Consider the following 9,694-nt stretch of genomic DNA (forward strand, 5'->3'; position numbering starts at 1 on the left):
CCCACGCGTGCTCATAGCCATTGGGCCTCAAACCCAAAACAATGCCTGCAGCACCTGGGGTTCACAGCCGGTCTCCCATGCAGCTACTAACCAGGCCTGAAGCCGCTTAGCTTCCGCGATCTGACGGGAGCGGGCGCTTTCGGCTTAGTGTGGCCGCAGGCAACCTCCAAGGCGCCGTTCCGGCGCCTTGAAGGTGAGGCTTCCCACGCGTGCTCATAGCCATTGGGCCTCAAACCCAAAACAACGCCTGCAGCACCTGGGGTTCACAGCCGGTCTCCCATGCAGCTACTAACCAGGCCTGAAGCCGCTTAGCTTCCGCGATCTGACGAGAGCGGGCGCTTTCGGCTTAGTGTGGCCGCAGGCAACCTCCAGGGCGCCGTTCCGGCGCCTTGAAGGTGAGGCTTCCCACGCGCGCTCATAGCTATTGGGCCTCAAACCCAAAACAATGCCTGCAGCACCTGGGGTTCACAGCCGGTCTCCCATGCAGCTACTAACCAGGCCTGAAGCCGCTTAGCTTCCGCGATCTGACGAGAGCGGGCGCTTTCGGCTTAGTGTGGCCGCAGGCAACCTCCAGGGCGCCGTTCCGGCGCCTTGAAGGTGAGGCTTCCCACGCGTGCTCATAGCCATTGGGCCTCAAACCCAAAACAACGCCTGCAGCACCTGGGGTTCACAGCCGGTCTCCCATGCAGCTACTAACCAGGCCTGAAGCCGCTTAGCTTCCGCGATCTGACGAGAGCGGGCACTTTCGGCTTAGTGTGGCCGCAGGCAGCCTCCAGGGCGCCGTTCCGGCGCCTTGAAGGTGAGGCTTCCCACGCGTGCTCATAGCCATTGGGCCTCAAACCCAAAACAATGCCTGCAGCACCTGGAGTTCACAGCCGGTCTCCCATGCAGCTACTAACCAAGCCTGAAGCCGCTTAGCTTCCGCGATCTGACGAGAGCGGGCGCTTTCGGCTTAGTGTGGCCGCAGGCAACCTCCAGAGCGCCGTTCCGGCGCCTTGAAGGTGAGGCTTCCCACGCGTGCACATAGCCATTGGGCCTCAAACCCAAAACAATGCCTGCAGCACCTGGGGTTCACAGCCGGTCTCCCATGCAGCTACTAACCAGGCCTGAAGCCGCTTAGCTTCCGCGATCTGACGAGAGCGGACGCTTTCGGCTTAGTGTGGCCGCAGGCAACCTCCAAGGCGCCGTTCCGGCGCCTTGAAGGTGAGGCTTCCCACGCGTGCTCATAGCCATTGGGCCTCAAACCCAAAACAACGCCTGCAGCACCTGGGGTTCACAGCCGGTCTCCCATGCAGCTACTAACCAGGCCTGAAGCCGCTTAGCTTCCGCGATCTGACGAGAGCGGGCGCTTTCGGCTTAGTGTGGCCGCAGGCAACCTCCAGGGCGCCGTTCCGGCGCCTTGAAGGTGAGGCTTCCCACGCGTGCTCATAGCCATTGGGCCTCAAACCCAAAACAATGCCTGCAGCACCTGGGGTTCACAGCCGGTCTCCCATGCAGCTACTAACCAGGCCTGAAGCCGCTTAGCTTCCGCGATTTGACGAGAGCGGGCGCTTTCGGCTTAGTGTGGCCGCAGGCAACCTGCAGGGCGCCGTTCCGGCGCCTTGAAGGTGAGGCTTCCCACGCGTGCTCATAGCCATTGGGCCTCAAACCCAAAACAATGCCTGCAGCACCTGGGGTTCACAGCCGGTCTCCCATGCAGCTACTAACCAGGCCTGAAGCCGCTTAGCTTCCGCGATCTGACGAGAGCGGGCGCTTTCGGCTTAGTGTGGCCGCAGGCAACCTCCAGGGCGCCGTTCCGGCGCCTTGAAGGTGAGGCTTCCCACGCGTGCTCATAGCCATTGGGCCTCAAACCCAAAACAATGCCTGCAGCACCTGGGGTTCACAGCCGGTCTCCCATGCAGCTACTAACCAGGCCTGAAGCCGCTTAGCTTCCGCGATCTGACGAGAGCGCGCGCTTTCGGCTTAGTGTGGCCGCAGGCAACCGCCAAGGCGCCGTTCCGGCGCCTTGAAGGTGAGGCTTCCCACGCGTGCTCATAGCCATTGGGCCTCAAACCCAAAACAACGCCTGCAGCACCTGGGGTTCACAGCCGGTCTCCCATGCAGCTACTAACCAGGCCTGAAGCCGCTTAGCTTCCGCGATCTGACGAGAGCGGGCGCTTTCGGCTTAGTGTGGCCGCAGGGAACCTCCAAGGCGCCGTTCTGGCGCCTTGAAGGTGAGGCTTCCCACGCGTGCTCATAGCCATTGGGCCTCAAACCCAAAACAACGCCTGCAGCACCTGGGGTTCACAGCCGGTCTCCCATGCAGCTACTAACCAGGCCTGAAGCCGCTTAGCTTCCGCGATCAGACGAGAGCGGGCGCTTTCGGCTTAGTGTGGCCGCAGGCAACCTCCAGGGCGCCGTTCCGGCGCCTTGAAGGTGAGGCTTCCCACGCGTGCTCATAGCCATTGGGCCTCAAACCCAAAACAACACCTGCAGCACCTGGGGTTCACAGCCGGTCTCCCATGCAGCTACTAACCAGGCCTGAAGCCGCTTAGCTTCCGCGATCTGACGAGAGCGGGCGCTTTCGGCTTAGTGTGGCCGCAGGCAACCTCCAGGGCGCCGTTCCGGCGCCTTGAAGGTGAGGCTTCCCACGCGTGCTCATAGCCATTGGGCCTCAAACCCAAAACAATGCCTGCAGCACCTGGGGTTCACAGCCGGTCTCCCATGCAGCTACTAACCAGGCCTGAAGCCGCTTAGCTTCCGCGATCTGACGAGAGCAGGCGCTTTCGGCTTAGTGTGGCCGCAGGCAACCTCCAAGGCGCCGTTCCGGCGCCTTGAAGGTGAGGCTTCCCACGCGTGCTCATAGCCATTGGGCCTCAAACCCAAAACAACACCTGCAGCACCTGGGGTTCACAGCCGGTCTCCCATGCAGCTACTAACCAGGCCTGAAGCCGCTTAGCTTCCGCGATCTGACGAGAGTGGGCGCTTTCGGCTTAGTGTGGCCGCAGGCAACCTCCAGGGCGCCGTTCCGGCGCCTTGAAGGTGAGGCTTCCCACGCGTGCTCAAAGCCATTGGGCCTCAAACCCAAAACAACGCCTGCAGCACCTGGGGTTCACAGCCGGTCTCCCATGCAGCTACTAACCAGGCCTGAAGCGGCTTAGCTTCCGCGATCTGACGAGAGCGGGCGCTTTCGGCTTAGTGTGGCCGCAGGCAACCTCCAGGGCGCCGTTCCGGCGCCTTGAAGGTGAGGCTTCCCACGCGTGCTCATAGCCATTGGGCCTCAAACCCAAAACAATGCCTGCAGCACCTGGGGTTCACAGCCGGTCTCCCATGCAGCTACTAACCAGGCCTGAAGCCGCTTAGCTTCCGCGATCTGACGAGAACGGGCGCTTTCGGCTTAGTGTGGCCGCAGGCAACCTCCAAGGCGCCGTTCCGGCGCCTTGAAGGTGAGGCTTCCCACGCGTGCTCATAGCCATTGGGCCTCAAACCCAAAACAACGCCTGCAGCACCTGGGGTTCACAGCCGGTCTCCCATGCAGCTACTAACCAGGCCTGAAGCCGCTTAGCTTCCGCGATCTGACGAGAGCGGGCGCTTTCGGCTTAGTGTGGCCGCAGGCAACCTCCAGGGCGCCGTTCCGGCGCCTTGAAGGTGAGGCTTCCCACGCGTGCTCATAGCCATTGGGCCTCAAACCCAAAACAATGCCTGCAGCACCTGGGGTTCACAGCCGGTCTCCCATGCAGCTACTAACCAGGCCTGAAGCCGCTTAGCTTCCACGATCTGACGAGAGCGGGCGCTTTCGGCTTAGTGTGGCCGCAGGCAACCTCCAAGGCGCCGTTCCGGCGCCTTGAAGGTGAGGCTTCCCACGCGTGCTCATAGCCATTGGGCCTCAAACCCAAAACAACGCCTGCAGCACCTGGGGTTCACAGCCGGTCTCCCATGCAGCTACTAACCAGGCCTGAAGCCGCTAGGTTCCGCGATCTGACGAGAGCGGGCGCTTTCGGCTTAGTGTGGCCGCAGGCAACCTCCAGGGCGCCGTTCCGGCGCCTTGAAGGTGAGGCTTCCCACGCGTGCTCATAGCCATTGGGCCTCAAACCCAAAACAATGCCTGCAGCACCTGGGGTTCACAGCCGGTCTCCCATGCAGCTACTAACCAGGCCTGAAGCCGCTTAGCTTCCGCGATCTGACGAGAGCGGGCGCTTTCGGCTTAGTGTGGCCGCAGGCAACCTCCAGGGCGCCGTTCCGGCGCCTTGAAGGTGAGGCTTCCCACGCGTGCTCATAGCCATTGGGCCTCAAACCCAAAACAATGCCTGCAGCACCTGGGGTTCACAGCCGGTCTCCCATGCAGCTACTAACCAGGCCTGAAGCCGCTTAGCTTCCGCGATCTGACGAGAGCGGGCGCTTTCGGCTTAGTGTGGCCGCAGGCAACCTCCAGTGCGCCGTTCCGGCGCCTTGAAGGTGAGGCTTCCCACGCGTGCTCATAGCCATTGGGCCTCAAACCCAAAACAATGCCTGCAGCACCTGGGGTTCACAGCCGGTCTCCCATGCAGCTACTAACCAGGCCTGAAGCCGCTTAGCTTCCGCGATCTGACGAGAGCGGGCGCTTTCAGCTTAGTGTGGCCGCAGGCAACCTCCAAGGCGCCGTTCCGGCGCCTTGAAGGTGAGGCTTCCCACGCGTGCTCATAGCCATTGGGCCTCAAACCCAAAACAACGCCTGCAGCACCTGGGGTTCACAGCCGGTCTCCCATGCAGCTACTAACCAGGCCTGAAGCCGCTTATCTTCCGCGATCTGACGAGAGCGGGCGCTTTCGGCTTAGTGTGGCCGCAGGCAACCTCCAGGGCGCCGTTCCGGCGCCTTGAAGGTGAGGCTTCCCACGCGTGCTCATAGCCATTGGGCCTCAAACCCAAAACAACGCCTGCAGCACCTGGGGTTCACAGCCGGTCTCCCATGCAGCTACTAACCAGGCCTGAAGCCGCTTAGCTTCCGCGATCTGACGAGAGCGGGCGCTTTCGGCTTAGTGTGGCCGCAGGCAACCTCCAGGGCGCCGTTCCGGCGCCTTGAAGGTGAGGCTTCCCACGCGTGCTCATAGCCATTGGGCCTCAAACCCAAAACAATGCCTGCAGCACCTGGGGTTCACAGCCGGTCTCCCATGCAGCTTCTAACCAGGCCTGAAGCCGCTTAGCTTCCGTGATCTGACGAGAGCGGGCGCTTTCGGCTTAGTGTGGCCGCAGGCAACCTACAGGGCGCCGTTCCGGCGCCTTGAAGGTGAGGCTTCCCACGCGTGCTCATAGCCATTGGGCCTCAAACCCAAAACAATGCCTGCAGCACCTGGGGTTCACAGCCGGTCTCCCATGCAGCTACTAACCAGGCCTGAAGCCGCTTAGCTTCCGCGATCTGACGAGAGCGGGCGCTTTCGGCTTAGTGTGGCCGCAGGCAACCTCCAAGGCGCCGTTCCGGCGCCTTGAAGGTGAGGCTTCCCACGCGTGCTCATAGCCATTGGGCCTCAAACCCAAAACAACGCCTGCAGCACCTGGGGTTCACAGCCGGTCTCCCATGCAGCTACTAACCAGGCCTGAAGCCGCTTAGCTTCCGCGATCTGACGAGAGCGGGCGCTTTCAGCTTAGTGTGGCCGCAGGCAACCTCCAGGGCGCCGTTCCGGCGCCTTGAAGGTGAGGCTTCCCACGCGTGCTCATAGCCATTGGGCCTCAAACCCAAAACAATGCCTGCAGCACCTGGGGTTCACAGCCGGTCTCCCATGCAGCTACTAACCAGGCCTGAAGCCGCTTAGCTTCCGCGATCTGACGAGAGCGGGCGCTTTCGGCTTAGTGTGGCCGCAGGCAACCTACAGGGCGCCGTTCCGGCGCCTTGAAGGTGAGGCTTCCCACGCGTGCTCATAGCCATTGGGCCTCAAACCCAAAACAATGCCTGCAGCACCTGGGGTTCACAGCCGGTCTCCCATGCAGCTACTAACCAGGCCTGAAGCCGCTTAGCTTCCGCGATCTGACGAGAGCGGGCGCTTTCGGCTTAGTGTGGCCGCAGGCAACCTCCAGGGCGCCGTTCCGGCGCCTTGAAGGTGAGGCTTCCCACGCGTGCTCATAGCCATTGGGCCTCAAACCCAAAACAATGCCTGCAGCACCTGGGGTTCACAGCCGGTCTCCCATGCAGCTACTAACCAGGCCTGAAGCCGCTTATCTTCCGCGATCTGACGAGAGCGGGCGCTTTCGGCTTAGTGTGGCCGCAGGCAACCTCCAGGGCGCCGTTCCGGCGCCTTGAAGGTGAGGCTTCCCACGCGTGCTCATAGCCATTGGGCCTCAAACCCAAAACAATGCCTGCAGCACCTGGGGTTCACAGCCGGTCTCCCATGCAGCTACTAACCAGGCCTGAAGCCGCTTAGCTTCCGCGATCTGACGAGAGCGGGCGCTTTCGGCTTAGTGTGGCCGCAGGCAACCTCCAGGGCGCCGTTCCGGCGCCTTGAAGGTGAGGCTTCCCACGCGTGCTCATAGCCATTGGGCCTCAAACCCAAAACAATGCCTGCAGCACCTGGGGTTCACAGCCGGTCTCCCATGCAGCTACTAACCAGGCCTGAAGCCGCTTAGCTTCCGCGATCTGACGAGAGCAGGCGCTTTCGGCTTAGTGTGGCCGCAGGCAACCTCCAAGGCGCCGTTCCGGCGCCTTGAAGGTGAGGCTTCCCACGCGTGCTCATAGCCATTGGGCCTCAAACCCAAAACAATGCCTGCAGCACCTGGGGTTCACAGCCGGTCTCCCATGCAGCTACTAACCAGGCCTGAAGCCGCTTAGCTTCCGCGATCTGACGAGAGCGGGCGCTTTCGGCTTAGTGTGGCCGCAGGCAACCTCCAAGGCGCCGTTCCGGCGCCTTGAAGGTGAGGCTTCCCACGCGTGCTCATAGCCATTGGGCCTCAAACCCAAAACAACGCCTGCAGCACCTGGGGTTCACAGCCGGTCTCCCATGCAGCTACTAACCAGGCCTGAAGCCGCTTAGCTTCCGCGATCTGACGAGAGCGGGCGCTTTCGGCTTAGTGTGGCCGCAGGCAACCTCCAGGGCGCCGTTCCGGCGCCTTGAAGGTGAGGCTTCCCACGCGTGCTCATAGCCATTGGGCCTCAAACCCAAAACAATGCCTGCAGCACCTGGGGTTCACAGCCGGTCTCCCATGCAGCTACTAACCAGGCCTGAAGCCGCTTAGCTTCCGCAATCTGACGAGAGCGGGCGCTTTCGGCTTGGTGTGGCCGCAGGCAACCTCCAAGGCGCCGTTCCGGCGCCTTGAAGGTGAGGTTTCCCACGCGTGCTCATAGCCATTGGGCCTCAAACCCAAAACAACACCTGCAGCACCTGGGGTTCACAGCCGGTCTCCCATGCAGCTACTAATCAGGCCTGAAGCCGCTTAGCTTCCGCGATCTGACGAGAGCGGGCGCTTTCGGCTTAGTGTGGCCGCAGGCAACCTCCAGGGCGCCGTTCCGGCGCCTTGAAGGTGAGGCTTCCCACGTGTGCTCATACCTATTGGGCCTCAAACCCAAAACAATGCCTGCAGCACCTGGGGTTCACAGCCGGTCTCCCATGCAGCTACTAACCAGGCCTGAAGCCGCTTAGCTTCCGCGATCTGACGAGAGCGGGCGCTTTCGGCTTAGTGTGGCCGCAGGCAACCTCCAGGGCGCCGTTCCGGCGCCTTGAAGGTGAGGCTTCCCACGCGTGCTCATAGCCATTGGGCCTCAAACCCAAAACAACGCCTGCAGCACCTGGGGTTCACAGCCGGTCTCCCATGCAGCTACTAACCAGGCCTGAAGCCGCTTAGCTTCCGCGATCTGACGAGAGCGGGCGCTTTCGGCTTAGTGTGGCCGCAGGCAACCTCCAGGGCGCCGTTCCGGCGCCTTGAAGGTGAGGCTTCCCACGCGTGCTCATAGCCATTGGGCCTCAAACCCAAAACAATGCCTGCAGCACCTGGGGTTCACAGCCGGTCTCCCATGCAGCTACTAACCAGGCCTGAAGCCGCTTAGCTTCCGCGATCTGACGAGAGCGGGCGCTTTCGGCTTAGTGTGGCCGCAGGCAACCTCCAAGGCGCCGTTCCGGCGCCTTGAAGGTGAGGCTTCCCACGAGTGCTCATAGCCATTGGGCCTCAAACCCAAAACAACGCCTGCAGCACCTGGGGTTCACAGCCGGTCTCCCATGCAGCTACTAACCAGGCCTGAAGCCGCTTAGCTTCCGCGATCTGACGAGAGCGGGCGCTTTCGGCTTAGTGTGGCCGCAGGCAACCTCCAGGGCGCCGTTCCGGCGCCTTGAAGGTGAGGCTTCCCACGCGTGCTCATAGCCATTGGGCCTCAAACCCAAAACAATGCCTGCAGCACCTGGGGTTCACAGCCGGTCTCCCATGCAGCTACTAACCAGGCCTGAAGCCGCTTAGCTTCCGCGATCTGACGAGAGCGGGCGCTTTCGGCTTAGTGTGGCCGCAGGCAACCTCCAAGGCGCCGTTCCGGCGCCTTGAAGGTGAGGCTTCCCACGCGTGCTCATAGCCATTGGGCCTCAAACCCAAAACAACGCCTGCAGCACCTGGGGTTCACAGCCGGTCTCCCATGCAGCTACTAACCAGGCCTGAAGCCGCTTAGCTTCCACGATCTGACGAGAGCGGGCGCTTTCGGCTTAGTGTGGCCGCAGGCAACCTCCAGGGCGCCGTTCCGGCGCCTTGAAGGTGAGGCTTCCCACGCGTGCTCATAGCCATTGGGCCTCAAACCCAAAACAATGCCTGCAGCACCTGGGGTTCACAGCCGGTCTTCCATGCAGCTACTAACCAGGCCTGAAGCCGCTTAGCTTTTGCGATCTGACGAGAGCGGGCGCTTTCGGCTTAGTGTGGCCGCAGGCAACCTCCAAGGCGCCGTTCCGGCGCCTTGAAGGTGAGGCTTCCCACGCGTGCTCATAGCCATTGGGCCTCAAACCCAAAACAACGCCTGCAGCACCTGGGGTTCACAGCCGGTCTCCCATGCAGCTACTAACCAGGCCTGAAGCCGCTTAGCTTCCGCGATTTGACGAGAGCGGGCACTTTCGGCTTAGTGTGGCCGCAGGCAACCTCCAGGGCGCCGTTCCGGCGCCTTGAAGGTGAGGCTTCCCACGCGTGCTCATAGCCATTGGGCCTCAAACCCAAAACAATGCCTGCAGCACCTGGGGTTCACAGCCGGTCTCCCATGCAGCTACTAACCAGGCCTGAAGCCGCTTAGCTTCCGCGATCTGACGAGAGCGGGCGCTTTCGGCTTAGTGTGGCCGCAGGCAACCTCCAGGGAGCCGTTCCGGCGCCTTGAAGGTGAGGCTTCCCACGCGTGCTCATAGCCATTGGGCCTCAAACCCAAAACAATGCCTGCAGCACCTGGGGTTCACAGCCGGTCTCCCATGCAGCTACTAACCAGGCCTGAAGCCGCTTAGCTTCCGCGATCTGACGAGAGCGGGCGCTTTCGGCTTAGTGTGGCCGCAGGCAACCTCCAGGGCGCCGTTCCGGCGCCTTGAAGGTGAGGCTTCCCACGCGTGCTCATAGCCATTGGGCCTCAAACCCAAAACAATGCCTGCAGCACCTGTGGTTCACAGCCGGTCTCCCATGCAGCTACTAACCAGGCCTGAAGCCGCTTAGCTTCCGCGATCTGACGAGAGCGGGCGCTTTCGGCTTAGTGTGGCCGCAGGCAACCTCCAAGGCGCCGTTCCGGCGCCTTGAAGGTGAGGCT

General features: G+C 62.1%; 18 non-coding genes and 30 pseudogenes across 18 annotated transcripts; all 48 read right to left on the reverse strand.

The window, feature by feature from the left end:
• Positions 1–42: 42 nt before the first annotated feature.
• Positions 43–161, reverse strand: LOC137551596 (5S ribosomal RNA). The gene has a single exon (XR_011027039.1). It is a non-coding gene; the product is annotated as a 5S ribosomal RNA (ribosomal RNA).
• An 84-nt stretch (positions 162–245) lies between these two features.
• On the reverse strand, positions 246–363 carry LOC137550178 (5S ribosomal RNA; annotated as a pseudogene).
• An 83-nt stretch (positions 364–446) lies between these two features.
• Positions 447–565, reverse strand: LOC137557970 (5S ribosomal RNA). Its single transcript, XR_011029644.1, has one exon. It is a non-coding gene; the product is annotated as a 5S ribosomal RNA (ribosomal RNA).
• Positions 566–649: 84 nt separating this feature from the next.
• LOC137551620 (5S ribosomal RNA) lies at positions 650–767 on the reverse strand (annotated as a pseudogene).
• Positions 768–850: 83 nt separating this feature from the next.
• On the reverse strand, positions 851–969 carry LOC137556768 (5S ribosomal RNA). The gene has a single exon (XR_011029407.1). It is a non-coding gene; the product is annotated as a 5S ribosomal RNA (ribosomal RNA).
• An 83-nt stretch (positions 970–1,052) lies between these two features.
• LOC137557845 (5S ribosomal RNA) lies at positions 1,053–1,171 on the reverse strand (annotated as a pseudogene).
• Positions 1,172–1,255: 84 nt separating this feature from the next.
• LOC137550179 (5S ribosomal RNA) lies at positions 1,256–1,373 on the reverse strand (annotated as a pseudogene).
• An 83-nt stretch (positions 1,374–1,456) lies between these two features.
• LOC137559450 (5S ribosomal RNA) lies at positions 1,457–1,575 on the reverse strand (annotated as a pseudogene).
• An 83-nt stretch (positions 1,576–1,658) lies between these two features.
• Positions 1,659–1,777, reverse strand: LOC137557982 (5S ribosomal RNA). The gene has a single exon (XR_011029646.1). It is a non-coding gene; the product is annotated as a 5S ribosomal RNA (ribosomal RNA).
• Positions 1,778–1,860: 83 nt separating this feature from the next.
• Positions 1,861–1,979, reverse strand: LOC137558223 (5S ribosomal RNA; annotated as a pseudogene).
• An 84-nt stretch (positions 1,980–2,063) lies between these two features.
• Positions 2,064–2,181, reverse strand: LOC137549509 (5S ribosomal RNA; annotated as a pseudogene).
• An 84-nt stretch (positions 2,182–2,265) lies between these two features.
• LOC137550673 (5S ribosomal RNA) lies at positions 2,266–2,383 on the reverse strand (annotated as a pseudogene).
• An 84-nt stretch (positions 2,384–2,467) lies between these two features.
• On the reverse strand, positions 2,468–2,585 carry LOC137550808 (5S ribosomal RNA; annotated as a pseudogene).
• Positions 2,586–2,668: 83 nt separating this feature from the next.
• Positions 2,669–2,787, reverse strand: LOC137557139 (5S ribosomal RNA; annotated as a pseudogene).
• Positions 2,788–2,871: 84 nt separating this feature from the next.
• LOC137553142 (5S ribosomal RNA) lies at positions 2,872–2,989 on the reverse strand (annotated as a pseudogene).
• An 84-nt stretch (positions 2,990–3,073) lies between these two features.
• LOC137552948 (5S ribosomal RNA) lies at positions 3,074–3,191 on the reverse strand (annotated as a pseudogene).
• An 83-nt stretch (positions 3,192–3,274) lies between these two features.
• On the reverse strand, positions 3,275–3,393 carry LOC137556769 (5S ribosomal RNA). Its single transcript, XR_011029408.1, has one exon. It is a non-coding gene; the product is annotated as a 5S ribosomal RNA (ribosomal RNA).
• Positions 3,394–3,477: 84 nt separating this feature from the next.
• On the reverse strand, positions 3,478–3,595 carry LOC137550180 (5S ribosomal RNA; annotated as a pseudogene).
• An 83-nt stretch (positions 3,596–3,678) lies between these two features.
• LOC137557924 (5S ribosomal RNA) lies at positions 3,679–3,797 on the reverse strand (annotated as a pseudogene).
• Positions 3,798–3,881: 84 nt separating this feature from the next.
• On the reverse strand, positions 3,882–3,998 carry LOC137554575 (5S ribosomal RNA; annotated as a pseudogene).
• An 83-nt stretch (positions 3,999–4,081) lies between these two features.
• Positions 4,082–4,200, reverse strand: LOC137557994 (5S ribosomal RNA). Its single transcript, XR_011029648.1, has one exon. It is a non-coding gene; the product is annotated as a 5S ribosomal RNA (ribosomal RNA).
• An 83-nt stretch (positions 4,201–4,283) lies between these two features.
• Positions 4,284–4,402, reverse strand: LOC137558006 (5S ribosomal RNA). Its single transcript, XR_011029649.1, has one exon. It is a non-coding gene; the product is annotated as a 5S ribosomal RNA (ribosomal RNA).
• Positions 4,403–4,485: 83 nt separating this feature from the next.
• On the reverse strand, positions 4,486–4,604 carry LOC137556759 (5S ribosomal RNA). Its single transcript, XR_011029398.1, has one exon. It is a non-coding gene; the product is annotated as a 5S ribosomal RNA (ribosomal RNA).
• Positions 4,605–4,688: 84 nt separating this feature from the next.
• Positions 4,689–4,806, reverse strand: LOC137551648 (5S ribosomal RNA; annotated as a pseudogene).
• An 84-nt stretch (positions 4,807–4,890) lies between these two features.
• On the reverse strand, positions 4,891–5,008 carry LOC137550181 (5S ribosomal RNA; annotated as a pseudogene).
• Positions 5,009–5,091: 83 nt separating this feature from the next.
• On the reverse strand, positions 5,092–5,210 carry LOC137551376 (5S ribosomal RNA; annotated as a pseudogene).
• Positions 5,211–5,293: 83 nt separating this feature from the next.
• LOC137558018 (5S ribosomal RNA) lies at positions 5,294–5,412 on the reverse strand. The gene has a single exon (XR_011029650.1). It is a non-coding gene; the product is annotated as a 5S ribosomal RNA (ribosomal RNA).
• Positions 5,413–5,496: 84 nt separating this feature from the next.
• On the reverse strand, positions 5,497–5,614 carry LOC137551431 (5S ribosomal RNA; annotated as a pseudogene).
• An 83-nt stretch (positions 5,615–5,697) lies between these two features.
• Positions 5,698–5,816, reverse strand: LOC137558029 (5S ribosomal RNA). Its single transcript, XR_011029651.1, has one exon. It is a non-coding gene; the product is annotated as a 5S ribosomal RNA (ribosomal RNA).
• An 83-nt stretch (positions 5,817–5,899) lies between these two features.
• LOC137558041 (5S ribosomal RNA) lies at positions 5,900–6,018 on the reverse strand. Its single transcript, XR_011029652.1, has one exon. It is a non-coding gene; the product is annotated as a 5S ribosomal RNA (ribosomal RNA).
• An 83-nt stretch (positions 6,019–6,101) lies between these two features.
• On the reverse strand, positions 6,102–6,220 carry LOC137556866 (5S ribosomal RNA; annotated as a pseudogene).
• An 83-nt stretch (positions 6,221–6,303) lies between these two features.
• On the reverse strand, positions 6,304–6,422 carry LOC137558053 (5S ribosomal RNA). The gene has a single exon (XR_011029653.1). It is a non-coding gene; the product is annotated as a 5S ribosomal RNA (ribosomal RNA).
• An 83-nt stretch (positions 6,423–6,505) lies between these two features.
• Positions 6,506–6,624, reverse strand: LOC137557140 (5S ribosomal RNA; annotated as a pseudogene).
• Positions 6,625–6,707: 83 nt separating this feature from the next.
• Positions 6,708–6,826, reverse strand: LOC137558064 (5S ribosomal RNA). The gene has a single exon (XR_011029654.1). It is a non-coding gene; the product is annotated as a 5S ribosomal RNA (ribosomal RNA).
• An 84-nt stretch (positions 6,827–6,910) lies between these two features.
• On the reverse strand, positions 6,911–7,028 carry LOC137550183 (5S ribosomal RNA; annotated as a pseudogene).
• An 83-nt stretch (positions 7,029–7,111) lies between these two features.
• LOC137548419 (5S ribosomal RNA) lies at positions 7,112–7,230 on the reverse strand (annotated as a pseudogene).
• Positions 7,231–7,314: 84 nt separating this feature from the next.
• Positions 7,315–7,432, reverse strand: LOC137551296 (5S ribosomal RNA; annotated as a pseudogene).
• An 83-nt stretch (positions 7,433–7,515) lies between these two features.
• Positions 7,516–7,634, reverse strand: LOC137558075 (5S ribosomal RNA). Its single transcript, XR_011029655.1, has one exon. It is a non-coding gene; the product is annotated as a 5S ribosomal RNA (ribosomal RNA).
• Positions 7,635–7,718: 84 nt separating this feature from the next.
• Positions 7,719–7,836, reverse strand: LOC137550184 (5S ribosomal RNA; annotated as a pseudogene).
• Positions 7,837–7,919: 83 nt separating this feature from the next.
• Positions 7,920–8,038, reverse strand: LOC137558087 (5S ribosomal RNA). The gene has a single exon (XR_011029656.1). It is a non-coding gene; the product is annotated as a 5S ribosomal RNA (ribosomal RNA).
• An 84-nt stretch (positions 8,039–8,122) lies between these two features.
• Positions 8,123–8,240, reverse strand: LOC137550185 (5S ribosomal RNA; annotated as a pseudogene).
• An 83-nt stretch (positions 8,241–8,323) lies between these two features.
• Positions 8,324–8,442, reverse strand: LOC137558101 (5S ribosomal RNA). The gene has a single exon (XR_011029659.1). It is a non-coding gene; the product is annotated as a 5S ribosomal RNA (ribosomal RNA).
• An 84-nt stretch (positions 8,443–8,526) lies between these two features.
• On the reverse strand, positions 8,527–8,644 carry LOC137552258 (5S ribosomal RNA; annotated as a pseudogene).
• Positions 8,645–8,727: 83 nt separating this feature from the next.
• On the reverse strand, positions 8,728–8,846 carry LOC137551221 (5S ribosomal RNA; annotated as a pseudogene).
• Positions 8,847–8,930: 84 nt separating this feature from the next.
• On the reverse strand, positions 8,931–9,048 carry LOC137553546 (5S ribosomal RNA; annotated as a pseudogene).
• An 83-nt stretch (positions 9,049–9,131) lies between these two features.
• On the reverse strand, positions 9,132–9,250 carry LOC137558112 (5S ribosomal RNA). Its single transcript, XR_011029660.1, has one exon. It is a non-coding gene; the product is annotated as a 5S ribosomal RNA (ribosomal RNA).
• An 83-nt stretch (positions 9,251–9,333) lies between these two features.
• Positions 9,334–9,452, reverse strand: LOC137558124 (5S ribosomal RNA). The gene has a single exon (XR_011029661.1). It is a non-coding gene; the product is annotated as a 5S ribosomal RNA (ribosomal RNA).
• An 83-nt stretch (positions 9,453–9,535) lies between these two features.
• LOC137557237 (5S ribosomal RNA) lies at positions 9,536–9,654 on the reverse strand (annotated as a pseudogene).
• Positions 9,655–9,694: the final 40 nt, after the last annotated feature.

Source organism: Hyperolius riggenbachi, chromosome 2 (genome assembly GCF_040937935.1).
Source record: "Hyperolius riggenbachi isolate aHypRig1 chromosome 2, aHypRig1.pri, whole genome shotgun sequence".
Lineage (NCBI taxonomy): Eukaryota > Metazoa > Chordata > Amphibia > Anura > Hyperoliidae > Hyperolius > Hyperolius riggenbachi.